Raw genomic sequence first — 14,625 nt, 5'->3', positions numbered from 1 at the left:
CGCGGCGCCCACCATGCTGGCGGCTGGGGGCGCGCAGTTCCGAGGCGCCTCAGAGGACCTTGCCTGGGAGCGCAGACGGTGGAGCGACGGGGAGCCACAGCCCTGCGCGCCTCCCGGAGCTGGGAGGTGCGGGACCCTGGTGACGGGGAGGCTCCCGCCCCGGTCCGCGCCTTCCGTCGTTCCTTCGGTTTTCGCACCCCGCCCCCACCCTGCGGGTGAGCGCGTTTCCCGCGCCGACCGCCTCCGTTAGCTCGGGGTGACCTTTGTGCACCGTCCGCCCCCTCTCCCCGCCGCAGAGGGCCGAGGATCGGATGGACCCGGGGTTGGGCGGGGGTGGTCCTCGGGCGCGGCGCAGGCGCGGAGAGCCCGGGGCGCCGGGCAGTTTGGGGTTAGGAAAGGATGGGTGCCGAGCCGGGGTGAGGAGAGCGGGCGGAGGGGACTGTGGGGAAGTGTCGCGGGAGTGCCGGGAGTTGTGGAGGTGAGCAGCGGGAGGTGGCGTTCCCGCGTGTGAAAATGAAGTGCAGCCTTTAGGTGCGGGGAGGAAATTCTGCGGAGAGCCTGGCTGGGTGGGGGTGCGGAGCCGAAGCCGGCGGGGAACTTGTTGAGCGGCTTCCGGGTGCGAGCGCCCGTGACCGCAGCCCTGGCGGGGACCGCGGCTGCTCCTGGCTGTGAAATTGCATCCTCGGATGGGGCCACATACTTCTCACTAAAGCAGGTTCCTTAAAATGCGAACTAGAGGAATTCTGGGGTGTCCAGTCTGAATCAGGGCTTGTTCAACTTTCTCCTTAGTTTCATTATTCTGAAGGAAATTTGCGTTAAATTAATGAAGTCAAAATAAATAGGTAATGAGTCCCATGCCTCTGTTTTAGGAAGTTGTGAAACTGTCTTCCTTAATAGTTAGTGATTGGTGCTGGAAATTACTAGTTTGTCTTTGCCCTTTATTAAAAAGTAATTATTACAAAATGTTGGAGGAAAAGTGTTTCCTGAAAGGAAGGCTGGTGGACAAATTTCTCCTTGCTCCAGGCTCCGCCATAGCCGAGACTTCCTGTTTCTGTTCGGAAATATCCCCCTAGCTTGGTATTTAATGTTTTTGTGGAGTGCCTCTGCTTGCATTCTTTCCATTTATTCAGAATTTTAGAACCTTAGGAATCACATTCTCTGAGTGACTCACCATAGAGAACAAAGAAGTGAATCAGAGACCACTAATCGCATGAAAACAGATGTGCGTGTACCTTAATGTGTGTACCTATACTTGCAATCTTTATTTTTTATTTATTTATTTCTGTAGTTTTGAGATGGAGTCTCGTTCTGTGGCCCAGGCTTGAGTGCTGTGGCGCGATCTTGGCTCACTGCAATCTCCGCCTCCTGGGTTCAAGCTATTCTCCTGCTTCAGCCTCCCCAGTAGCGGGGACTACAGGCGTCCACCACTATGCCCGGCTAATTTTTGTATTTTTAGTAGAGACGGGGTTTCGTCATGTTGGTCAGGCTGGTCTCGAACTCCTGACCTCAGGTGATCCGCCCGCCTCGGCCTCCCAAAGTGCTAGGATTACAAGGTGAGCCACCGCGCCTGGCCCTGCAATCTTTTTAAATCGGCACTTGATGAAATTATTTAGCGTTTCTTTCATTCTAGTTTGTGCCACCCATGTCTCCCAAGCCTTCTGTCTGAGTGGTTCTGTGCCCTATATGTAGCCTAGACGGCCTCAGTGACTCCATTCTTTCCAAAATAGCTGTTTCGTTGCATAGGAATGTATCCTCTTAATAGGAGTTCAGATCATGTCTGCAAAGTTGAAACGACCTTAAAGGCAGAAGTGTGATGTAAAACTGAAACCTAAATGCCTAAGATGATACTTTCACAGTCAAATATTAGATGATTGTTTCAGAGGGGACAGTGTGATGTCACCCACTTTGACATGATGATTATCCTAAGTACCACCACTTTGTGCTGGAGAGGTGTCTCTCTGAGGAGTTAAGGAGATTTCTTCATCATTTATCACATGAAATTTTATGTATGAGATTTATATTTGAGATTTTTTCATCTCCGGTGGGGTGCTCTGATGAATACCTGTGATGCTTCTGAAGTCCTGAATCACATACATGGATGTGCAGTCGCAGGTGTGGAGCATGTGCCATGGCAAATGGCTCTCTTCAGGTTGAGTGCATAAGAGCAACCCAGGGAGCTATTTGGTGGCTTCTGGCTTCTGACTGCCGGCTGCAACCTGGGAAATTTGTCTTTGTTCCTTTGTTCTGCCTGAGCTGGTTTCAGTGTATAAATTTGCCACGTGGTTGATCATAAACCACCTGAAATTAAGGGGTGGCCTTGTGGCAGTGGTGACTCTGTTCCCACCCCCAGCACCCTGGCCCTATCTAGCACCATCCAGAATCTCACATGCACAGGGGTTTCTGTGTTAGTGAGAGGGCCTTGAGTAGGAAGGGCAATCCAAAGACTGTTTTGAGAAGCGCTTTCCTCCCCTGCCTCACCATCCCTTTGTAGAAATTTACTTACCTGTTAGACATAGAACTGCATATTTATGTTTGCTTACTAAACATTCATAGAGTGCTCCAGGGTAACTGCCAGGCACTGTTCTATAAATGTTACACGTTATCTCATTAATCCTGCTAGCAATTACTTTTATCTTCATTTTTGTTTCAAATGGGAAGTGAACACTTAACACTGCTTTTAAGTGTGAGGGCTTAAGATGCTAACCCAGGCAGTCTGGTTCCAGTGTGTACCCCACCTCGATGCTCTGCTTCCTCTGCCGTCTGCGCACACAGAAACATGTTAGGAATTTGCATGCTCTACATCGCGAGGGCAGTGGTGGCCCTGGAAAGTGTATTCCCCTTAGAAACTCAGTCACCCTTCCTTAGAAAGACCATGTGATTTAGCCTACAAACGGTGGCACTTTGAAGAGTGAAATAGGATGTTGTTAAGAGCTGTGCCTGGACAGTGGGCATCACCAGGACTCTCCTGAGAAACCCTGGTAGTGTTCCCCTCCTGAAGCCCAGGTAGGGCTTCAGGGAGGAACCGGCAGCAGCTGACAGCACTATCCCTCTCCTAGGGAGGCTTCTTGGAAGCTCATTACTGGACTGACCTTTCTTTTCTATTAACTCAGAGTTTCCTGTGAATTACATGCACAGCCAGTGAGGGCCCTGATTTTATCTCCCTCTCCCCTGTTGCTCTGTGCCAGCTGGTTATGATCCAGGGACCCAGGCCACGAATGTGGCAGATTCTAAGGGTGACTAAGAGTAGGGAACCTCAGAGGCCTTTTTGGTTCATAAAATGCTAAGGTTCTATGCTTCTGTTCTGCCAGCTGGCTGAAGTGAGGTCCTGCAAACAATCCTTACAGGAAGAGTGAAAGTACTAAGCTGTCTCCTAGTAGCCCTGCTGAAGTTATTCTCAGTGGCCTTCACACAGTAACTCCTTAGAAACTAAAAAGAAAAAAAAAAGGTTTTAAAACTGACTACACTTCAGTTGAATCCCGAGAGTAATGAGGCCCTAAGCACATGCACCTCCCTGGGGCTTTTTGTTGTGTGCATTGTTTTCTAGATATTGTCACTGCATTCTCTTTCTAGGGGTTTGGTTGGTTACACTTTTGAAATCTACTTAGTATTTGTTTGAAGGGCTCTGTTCTTACTGAAGTGAGCCCAGAAATGTATAGTATGCTATTTAGTGTAAAACTCACCAATACCAGTGCCTCTGCTTCCAAGGAGATAGACTTATTTTAGTTAAGGGACTACTCATTATCTTTCTGATCTTTCCCAGGAACTAAGAGCTGGAAAAGCTTAAGCCACGTTGCTTTGTGCTTCAATGCTGTTGGGCAAAAGAACAGATCTTCTTGGACTAGAAAAAGGAACGGTTGTCAGGCTGGGTGCAGTGGCTCATGCCTGTAATCCCGGCACTTTGGGCGAGGCGGGTGGATCATGAGGTCAGGAGATCGAGACCATCCTGGCTAACACGGTGAAAGCCCATCTCTACTAAAAATACAAAAAATTAGCTGGGCGTGGTGGCGGGCGCCTGTAGTCCCAGCTACTCGGGAAGCTGAGGCAGGAGAATGGCGTGAACCCGGGAGGCGGAGCTTGCAGTGAGCAGAGATTGTGCTACTGCACTCCAGCCTGAGCAACAGAGTGAGACTCTGTCTCAAAAAAAAAAAAAAAAAAAAAAGGAATAGTTGTCTCTTAGAGAGGGTTGCAAAGTGGACATTATCTTTGAACTAGGGAAAAATAATAAGATCACTGAGTATTTTTCTGAAGTTCTGTGTATTTTGATGCCTGGGAGTCTGGAAATTAGAACCGAGTTATGTTTAAGAGTGTTTTTTTGTCTCTTGCCAAATGTCTTTTGTGCCCTGGAATTCCAACAAATGTGGCAGTCCCTGGCTGCCAATTTCCTGAAATAAACCTTTCAGCCCACCCACTCTTAAGAGTTTTTAGAAACCAGGCAACATGCAATTTGAATGAAAAAGAATCCTGCAGGGAGTTTGCTGTCTCTGGAAACTCCACGGGAGGCCAGGTGGTCATGGGTGAGAAGTGGCAGCAATAAATGAACCGGCTGGCAAGAGCTCTGCTCTGAAGTGGGGAAAGCCTGGGTCCAGGTGTCTGAGGAGGCCTGTGGGCGTTGGGCCCAGACCTGGGGCTTTCCTTGGTTTTTGCTTTCTTTTACTTTGGGCACAGCTATAAAGGCTAACGGAGGGTAAATGACTTAGAAATACATGGCAAGGATAGGATTAGGCTAGTGCTCACTTGATTAGCTCTGCAGGGCAAGGACATTTCCTAGAACTCACTCTATCATGTCCTGTTGATGAAGCTTCTCAGATTTCACCTTCTCAGTGAGGTCTGTCTTGACCACCCTATTTAAAATTTCTTCTCAGTTCTTTCCCTAGTCTACCTTACTCTGACCAATATCCTCCTTTTCCCATAACTATCTTTAAAATATGACAGAATTTACTTTCTACCATGTAAACAATTTAGGGGCAAAGGTTTTGCTCTGATTTATTGATTGACATATCCTTAGTTGCTGGAACCATGCCTGGCACAGAGCAGGGACTCGATGGAGACTTGAATGAGTAAAGCGGTCAGTGGTAAGAGCCCTGTGGGCAGGAGCTGAGTAGATCGGCAGTGGGAAAAGAAGAGGCAGTTGATCAGGGGCTGGAGGGCAGCAGAGCACCTCTAGTGATGGAAACCCACTGTGCCTTAAGACAAAGTATCAACTTTTGGGGCAACTTCAGTTGTTAAAGTTTTCTGTAATATTGAGGGGAAATGACAGTATTTTCAGCCTGGTCCTAGGTCTGCACTCATGGGCTTTTCAGAAATATCACAATGACAGGCCCTCAGTCTTCTAACACAGCTGTGTGGTCCCATTTTGTGTGTGTGTTCTTTTCCAGGCCTCACCTTCTGTTGTTTCAAAACATGGTTTTAAATCATCTCACCATCCTCATAGCTGCAGTTTGAAAATTTTGGACTGGATGGTGATGAGGATGTCCTCAATATCTGAAAATAATTGGTCCTAGAAAAAGGCCACTTAGCCATTAATCCATGTGAATCAGGGATCAACATTTCCTAGTCAAAGTGGAAAAAAAGTTTGGTTGGGACTTTATTTTGGAAAAACAAATATCAAATTGTAAACATAAAAGTTAATTTCATCCTGAGTACTCATTTTATTTTATTTTAAATCGATTTATTTATTTAGAGATATGGTCTCCCTCTGTCGCCTAGGCTGGAGTGCAGTGGCATGATCTCGGCTCACTGCAACCTCTTCCTTTTGGGTTCAAGTCATTCTCCTGCCTCAGCCTCCTGAGTAGCTGGGATTACAGGTACATGCTACCACAGCCCAGCTAATTTTTGTATTTTTTTTTCTTTAGTAGAGACGGGGTTTCACCATATTGGTCAGGCTCTGAGTACTCATTTTAGAATGATGAGTCCATTTTGGGGGGACAGTGTAATTTTCCTGACAAAATTCTATAATGCACATAAGACAGTCTTCACTTGATGTTGGACTTCAGTGGCATGATCATAGTGAAAGTTTTTTCCCCAGAATTAGTTGCACTGGTCTGGAAACTCCCACCACCCCCACCTCCAGCTTCTCTTTGTCCTTTTTATTCATATCATTCTCCTTTGGCCACCTTTTGGTTCATATTAAATGGCTTGACTGCCAGATCTTTTGTCACTTTCATTGGCTTCATGAGCTGCTGCACCTTTGTGAGGTCTGCAGGGCCTGTTTGCTATCTGTGTGTGGTATTTGGGTTGCACTCTCCTGTGATCTTGGGATCGGAGATTGGTTTTGGAGCTGCCAGTGTTAAGTGGGCTGGGGTGAATCCAGTGTTTCTTGTGGTTTGTGCTGAAACCTTTGGTTCCCCTCCAGGTCCTCCCCACTGGCACTTATTGAACAATAGGAAGCTCTGTTCTGTGGGTGTGGTCTGACTGGCAGCATCAAAACCTTTGGCCCTTGTCATTAAGCAGATAAAATTATACTAGTGCGTCCTCCCACCTCCACCCCTGCAGCCAGGAGATTCACCCTGAGTTTGCAGTGAGACCGAAATCTTTTTAACATGTGCTGCTGCTAACCCACCACACCTCACAATAGTTGTAGAGCTGCTTATTATTTTTTAAAAACCTAAATTGAGGACTTTACATTGTTTCCAATTTCACATTAATCATTCATCTCATCTACTTAAGCCTATCAACATCTGTCTGAACACTATTTTTTAAAATCCAGTGTCCCATATTGTTTTGTACCATGGACCGATTTGATTATACTCCTGTTGGTTTTATCCAACTGATTAACACACATGTTGAATAGAGCAGAGTCAATTACGGAGATTCTGGGTGGAGTTGAATGACTGAGATTTTGACTTGGAGAGTAAGGATATCCTTAATTTTAAAAAGTCAGAGTTTAATTTTAAATGCTGGTTTTGAAGTGTTTGATGATCTGTCCTTGGTGAAAAGAGATCCAACAAATGAGAGTCTAGAATGCGGGAGGAGGGTGTCTAAACGTGAAGGTGATCTGCATTCAGATACCATAGAACAGTAGAGAAGAGGCCTTGCAGAAGGCCATCGGATTCGATAATTGGCAAACAGTGACCTTCCCTTGTCAGGGTTAAAGAATCAAATGGTCAATGAAGACAGGGAGGCAGTGACTAATACATATATATATAAAATTTCAGGAAGTACAGCTATATACTTCAAAACTGTCAACAAGAGAACAATGTCCTCAGACCAGAACAAAGAGATATTATCCTGTAAATCAGGTTTGAAATCGATCAGTTGCTTGCTTCAAGCATAGGGCATATCTGGTGGTCGTTAGGAGTCACATTTGGATGGTGCCATGACCATGTATTACAGAATCTCAACTCCTTCTGAGTTGCCTGGGAGTCTTTGAGTAAACCTAAGCTCCCACTGACGTACACCTGTAAAGAGAAATCCCTCAGTGTTGCTGGGGGCCCTTTGGAAGATTCCCTACTTGGTCTGGAACTTGTGGCCCAGGGTGGATTAACAGAGTATTTATATTGTCAGTCATTCCCAAGCAAGTTTCCTGTGCCCAGGTGGCTGCACACCTGCGGACAGGAGGGAGGGTTTCCTTATCCTGTCGATTAAAAAGTGGGCTTGCTTGTTATTATCTGTGACTAGATTAAGAAGAAACTTTGTCATAAGCGTCCATAGCAAGGGGAAGCAAGATTGTGATTATGATCATAGTTGGCTCTTAATTTCTGCCCTAGGTAAGACAAAAAAAGGGTCCATAGCCATCTCTTTTGCTAGGATGGTTGAGCAGCTACTCAGGTGACAGCTTGACTTTTAATACTGAGAGGAAAGATGAGTGAAACTCTTTAGCTCTTTAGTTGGCCTCATTCTCTTGGTGTTTTGTGATCCGAGTGTCATCAAGGGCCAAAACATGGCATTATGGAGAGGGTGGGGACAGATCCTAAACCCTTATGGGGAGTGGGGAGAAGAGGAGAGCGAGAGAGAGCGAGAGCGAGAGCGAGAGAGAGAGAGAGAGAGAGAGAGAGAGAGAAAGAAAGAGTGTGTTGATGAGATTATTATTGAAGAAGCTCCTAGTTCCTAGTTCCTCCTCCTTCCCTTTAGTTGGAGAGAAAAGCAGCCAGGCCTGCGGTGAGTGAAGCTGTGAAGCCAGGTTCCTATAGCCTAAGGGCAGCTGTGTAAAACAACGTGGGGTTCCCTTAGATTAAATCTCTGCAACCTCTGTTCTTCTCTGCTGCCCTCAAGATAAATTCCAAACACTGTTTTTCCTCCTTAGAATTTCTTCAGGAATTCTCCTTTCTTTCCTTCTTATTTCTTTCCTCCCAAATTGAGCAGCTTTCTCTAGCTCAAAGGTTGTCAAAATTTTGGCTCTTATACTCTTTTAGGGAATTTTCAAAAGCTATATACCCTCTCACATAATTTTAAGTGGAACATACAGGTTAAGCAACCCTAATCTGAAAATCCAAAATCCTAAGTGTTGCAAAATCTGAAACTTTTTGAGCGCCAGTGTGATGTTACAGGTGGAAAATTTCACACCTGACCTTGTGTGACAGATCACAGCCAAAACATTGTTTCATGCACACAATTATTAAAAATATTGTATAAAATTACCTTCAGGCTATATGTGTTAAATATGAACATAAATGAATTTCATCTTTAGACTTGGGTCCCATCCCCAAGATACTTCACTGTGTATATGCAAATGTTCCAAAATCCAAAGAGATGCAAAATCCAAAAACACTTCTGGTCCCGAGCATCTCAGGTAAAGGATACTCAACCTGTGTGATCTTGTTTATCATAGATTTTAAATGGTTACAATAGATTTGATTTCTCATGTATTGTAAACATTGTTAAAAATTAAACTATAATATCACTCTTTTAATGTATTCAGTGGAATCTAAATACCATTAGCAATTTGATACTGATTTTTTTAAAAAACGCAAATAATCTTCTCTAATGGTTGCAAATATAGCATTCCTTTTTTGAATTTCTACTTTATAGAATTTTCTTCTAATAAAATATATTTATGCTTGAAAGTCTAGTTTTGATCTGTCGTTTTTTGTAACAAAATCTGTATCGAAATTAATTTTTAAAACATTTCCTCAGATATACCTCCAAAAAATTTAAAAAGACTAATTGATTTATCATTTTTATTGCACATTTGATTGACACTATACATGTATTACCAATTGAATATTATTAAACATAAACAGTAAAATTTACTGGAAATAAATTTCTGAGTGAGATGGACGAGGATATTTCAAGTTAGGGCATGTATAACTGATGGAAATGGAAAAAGTTTCATGTTGAACTTCCGAGTGATGTGCCCAGACCGCATAGTAATCTACAATTAGGTCATCTTTCAATTTAATTGAAAGCAAAGAATTTGAAACCAGTTGAGATGCAAGGCGTGCGTTGACAAAAACTCTCCCCTTCACCAAACTTTGGTTGGGATCCTCTGAGCCCTCTTCTCACTAGGCCTCCACCTTGCCCTCTGTGTCTGTCCTCAGTGGAGCTCAGTTTCAGCAAGAGTCCTGCCAAGTCATCCCCTCACGCTTAATATCTGATCACCTTAGGCTGTCTTCAGCAAGAATTCCTCCTTACTTCTACCCATCATGCCTCTCCTCTTAGCAATTTTGTATCCGTTGACCCCCTCACTCTGCTCCTTGGCTGTGAATTCACACTGATTTTGGTTGTATTTGGAGTTGAGGTCAGTCTGTCTTGCTGTTGTGATAGATTGACCCCTATTGCAATAGTCTTGAATAAAGCCTTACCATTTTTGACAAGTGTCAGAACAATTTCTCTTTAACAGTGTCACTACCAGTATTTTCAGTGGCCTTAGATTGGTACTTGAGAGAGTTTTTAGTTCTGGACCAGCACATCCCAGTAAGACTAGAAATGGGAGGGAGGTGTGCCTTTCTTTGTAAAGGGAGAGAAGGGTGACTGTAAACGGGGAATTAGCACTGTCACTTGACCAGCATCCGGACCAGGGCCTGTGTCTCAGGCAGTCAGCTTTAGGAAAGCAGACCCATGGAGGTTGAAGGTTTGGAATTCGAGTCCTTTAGCAGTATGGAGGAGCGCCCTTGGAAAGCTTTCAGTATCTACAGAGACCTCCTTGCCATTCTCAGCTTTGGCTGTACATTAGAATGAGGTAGGGAGTTTCGAACAATTACCTGCACCTGGAGCCTAGTCATCTTTATTTTTTAACAGATGCACATTGCTTCTGATGCATAGATGAGGATCAGAAGTCTTCATCCAGTACAGCAGACTGAACCGACTACTGTGGGTCCTGAAGGCACCATACTTTCACTTCCTGTTTTCCCATTCCTTTGACTGCCGTTTCAACTCCCACCATACTTGAAGACCCTCAGGTGGTGTCATGGAAGGCTACTCTCATTGTCCACTTAGGTATGAGTTAAGTCCCCGACTTGGGCAAGCTACTCCCTAGGCAAGCTACTCCCATGTGCTCTGAGCTCAGATACTGTAATTGCTTGTTTGTTTGTTTTTTTTTTTTGGAAGGGGGGAGCAGTCTGTGAATTCTTCTTCTTCTTTTTTTTTTTTTTTCCAGACAGAGTTTTGCTCTGTCACCCAGGCTGGAGTGCAGTGGCGTGATCTTGGCTCACTGCAACCTCCGCCTCCCCCTCTCCTGCCTCGGCCTCCCGAGTAGCTGGACATACAGGTGCCCACCAGCACGCCCGCTTAATTTTTGTATTTTTAGTAGAGACGGGGTTTCACCATATTGGCCAGGCTGGTCTTGAACTCCTAACCTTGTGATCTGCCCGCCTTGGCCTCCCAGAGAGCTGGGACTACAGGTATGAGCCACCGTGCCCGGCCTGGTCTGTAAATTCTTTAGACCTTAAGCTCCTAGAGGACCTGTCTGTTCCAGAAGGGTTTGGCACAGTGAGGGGGATGGGCTTGGGAGCTTGGGTGTAGAGGTTAGGCTTCGGAAGGGGAGTGGGGATGTGAGGAAGGAGATGAGGAAGGAGGTCATCAAGAGGGAAGGTGCACATAGAGTTGAAGTTCAGTGGGGAAAGGTTGGTGACCCGGGTGGGATGTCAGGAACTTTGCGTTGAAGTAAGCCACAGAGATAAGCTGGGAAGGACCTGGGCCTCCAGGTCATGGTGAAGGTCGCACAGCGGTTGTGGTGAGGGTCCTGGGAAGCTGTGCATGTGCATCTCAGAGCATCCATGGTCGGGGTGCAGAGTGAGCATTTCGGGCAGTCTTGGATACAGCCAGCTGCCCTGACTGGCCCCCTAGCAGCATGGAAGCAGGGAGGTAGAAAGGTGGCTGCCAGACTGGGGATTGACGCGGGATGGCAGTGCATCATGAGTGAGAGGATTTTGGGGAATTATTGTTATGATGGCTATGTTAGGGTCATTTCTTGAGTGTGTAAAATTAGAAGATGGTTGATGGATTGGAAAATGAACAAGGCATATTGGTAAAAAAGTAGAGGTTGACATGGGAGTGAGGTGAGGGTATGGGACAGGTGCAGAGAAGGGAGAGTGAGGCTGCCGGCCTACTAGAGAAGAACTTGCTGTGACCTCTGTGTTCATTACCTGTTGTTGCTATAACAGGTGACTACAAACTTGGTGGCTTAAACCAATCCAGATTTATTATCTTTCCTCTCTGGAGGTCAGAAGTCCTAAATGGCTCTCAGTGGGCTCAATTCAAGAATGTCAGCAGGACCTTGTTTCTTCTGGAGGCTCCAGGGAGGATTCATTTCCTGGCCTGTCCCAGCATCTAGGGACTGCCTGTGTTTCTTGGCTGGTGGTCCCTTCCTCCCCTTCAAAGCCAGCGATTCTGTGTCTTCTAATTTCTCCCATGCTTCTCTCTCTCTGTCACTGTAAAGACCCTTGAGATTACATTGGGCCCACCTGAATTACCCAGCATAATCTCCTCATTGTAAGATCCTTAACTTAATCACGTCTGCAAAGCCCCTTTTGCCACCTAAGGTGACATTCCCGGTTCTGTGGATTAGGACGATGACATCTTTGTGGGCAGGAGGTGGCATTACTTTGCTTGCCACAAGGTTGAAAAAAAATATTGCTTAAAATGGATATTTTAGTGAAATCACTGTTGTAAAGGTTTTTTTGTTTTCGTTTGTTGTTTGAGACAGAGTCTCACTCTTTTCCCCAGGCCGGAGTGCAGTGGCATGATCTTGGCTCACTACAACCTCTGCCTCCCAGGTTCAAGCGATTCTCCTGCCTCAGCCTCCCAAGTAGCGGGGACTACAGGTGTGCGCCACCATCCCCAGCTAATTTTTGTATTTTTAGTGGAGACGGGGTTTCACCATGTTGGCCAGGCTGGTCTGGAACTCCTGACCTCAGGTGATCGCCCGCCACGGCCTCGTGTGGTGCTGGGATTACAGGCCTGAGACACTGCGCCTGGCCAGTAAAGGTTTTTATACTCCATTGCCACGTTCTGAGGTTCTTCTGTGGGGCTGACATGGGCAGTGGAGTGAGTGAGAACTTGCCGGTTCCACTGCATGTGCCCTGGGTTGGGATGGAGTCATTAACATAGGTTGTAGGTCTGTTTTATGCTTTGAGTTCTTGGTGGAATGACTCAGGAAAAATATGTGTTGGTTTTATTAATAGCTAGTCACCCCAGTGGAAGCTGAGATTCATCTCTGACTTTCTGAATTGCATGAGAAGTTAAATCGCAGATAGGGAGAAGGCTTTCTCTCATAATGAGAGCCTTGGACAAATTGAGATCACAGGTTACTCGATACAATTGATGCTTTTATCACTTCCTGGCAGAAAAGGAGCTGGACTTCAAAATCACGACATCTGGGCCCTGGTCAGCTGAGCCAGGCATTAGAGTCCTTCTACTGTGGTGGCCTGTTGGTCGGCCCAATGGCACGGTCAGCTCTGGGGGCAGCGGCTGCTCTCAGGGGCTTGCTAATGGGCAGTGCTCACCTTCCTCCATAAGATGGGAAGGGTAGGCATCCTAATTAGGAGTCTCTGGTCCCTTTCTGAGTGTCAGCATGACCTAGTGATGTATTCAGAGAAGCTGCCAAGAGTGGAAGTGGATTTATTTAGTGATGATTGTCACCACTAGAATCAGTACCTTTTTAAACTCCACCCTGTTTATCTGAATTCAGTTGTGTGTATGGTTCTTGTTTTGATGGATGGCTCAGGCTCCCATTGAAGCCATCAGAGGCTCCCTCTGATGATGAGGGAGCAGACTAAAAAACCGTTACTGTCCTCTGGATACTTAGTGACTTATATATAGCTCAAGTTGTTTGCAAGGCTTTGGGCACAAATAAAATTAATATAATTAGGTCTTCAGAAGGAAATGCAGGATGGTATTAAACTTTTCAGTGAGGCTATCTTGTCGCTAACCTTGAACACTGACCTTTCCTTTGCTTTCTTCTTTGGTTTTTAGCAACTCTGCATTATTATTGCTGAAGAGGGCTCAGAACACTAAAATAGCTCTTTGTCAGTCAGCTTTACTAATGATAATGATGCCAGGATTTGGTGTTCACCCTGTAGCCATGCTGTGTTTGAGGCTGTATGTAGTCTGAAGTTTTTACTCTGTCTTTTGGGTCTTTGTCTGCAAGGAGCCTGGGGTGGGACATGGATGGATGGGTGGGTGGATCTGGGAGGTGAAGAGACTTTACAGCACCTGACACAGCACAGTAGCCTCTGGACAGGGATGCCTGGGCTCTCTGGAGGCTGAGCAGAGATGATTGGAATTGGCATTAGCAGGGTGTCTCTGGGGTGGCAGGGTCCTCTCCCCGATTAAAGCATCATCTGTCACCCCTGCAGGTGTGCACACCTGAACAGGTTAGCAGGTGAGAAACACATTATTTGTATGAGTTTTCATTTAGTTGTCTGATGGAAGTTTAAAGAACATATTAAAAATATGAAGGATATTCTTTTTCTTAAAATTCATTCTTTTGTATTTAATTTTTTTTGACATACAACAAGCTGCACATAATTAACGTATACAGCTTGATGAGTTTGGAGATAAGCATGCACCCGTAAAACCACCTCCACAATTTATGCCATAAGCCTCTAAAAGTTTCCTCCTGCTGTCTGGTTATTATTATTATTATTATTGTGTGTCATAGGGTCTACCCCTTAGCAGATTTCTAAGTACACAGTAGAGTAGTGTTAACTGCAGGACCTCTGTGGCACAGCAGCCCTCTAGGACTCACTGATTTGCATAACTGAAACTTTGTACTTTTTGACAAATACCTAATTTCCCCTCCTCCCAACCCCACGCAACGCTATTCCACCCTCTGTTGAAGGGTTTTCTTGTCTGTCTGTACTTACAATGCCCCGCAGAGTACTTACTAAACCGCATATTGATTAGAACGTCTGTGGCCCTCAGTGATAGGAAACCCAATTCAAGTAGTGCAGACTTGGAGGAAGTTCATTATCTGGCATGGTTAGGAGTCCTCCTGTTGGAGGCCCCGGGCCTGGGTTGTTCAGAGGCTCTACACACCCTCGCATTTGCTCCACCTTCCATTCTGCCATTCTCTGCGGACGGTCCTGCCCTTGTGGTTGTGTGTAGGTTGCAGCAGCTCCTTACAAAATGCAAATCAGTCAGCATCCAGCATGTCTTTCTTATGTATGTGTTTTGTTCTGTTGTGGCTGGGCAGTGTTACTTGGCCCCTTCCTTTTCCCATCCCCACAATATTCCAATATTTTCTAA

The 14,625-nt window shown here is 45.6% G+C and overlaps 1 protein-coding gene across 11 annotated transcripts in view; it reads left to right on the top strand.

Annotated features, from left to right (window-relative positions):
* VOPP1 (VOPP1 WW domain binding protein) overlaps positions 1–14,625 on the top strand; it is a 102,640-nt gene that overhangs the window by 1,105 nt on the left and 86,910 nt on the right. For 3 of the 11 annotated variants that reach the window (XM_054687555.2, XM_016957497.4, XM_063814217.1), the window contains exon 1: positions 10,177–10,374. The exons of 5 other annotated variants lie outside the window; for them this stretch is intronic. The gene's annotated coding sequence lies outside the window, so the exon portion shown is untranslated. Of the gene's footprint in view, positions 1–380; positions 479–10,176; positions 10,375–14,625 lie in introns of those variants that run through there. 3 more of the 11 variants (XM_063814221.1, XM_063814219.1, XM_054687556.2) reach the window with 3 other exon arrangements.

Source organism: Pan troglodytes, chromosome 6 (genome assembly GCF_028858775.2).
Source record: "Pan troglodytes isolate AG18354 chromosome 6, NHGRI_mPanTro3-v2.0_pri, whole genome shotgun sequence".
NCBI classification, from domain to species: Eukaryota; Metazoa; Chordata; class Mammalia; order Primates; family Hominidae; genus Pan; species Pan troglodytes.
Note: the sequence above shows the minus strand (reverse complement) of the source record. Positions and strands in the feature narration are given on the sequence as shown.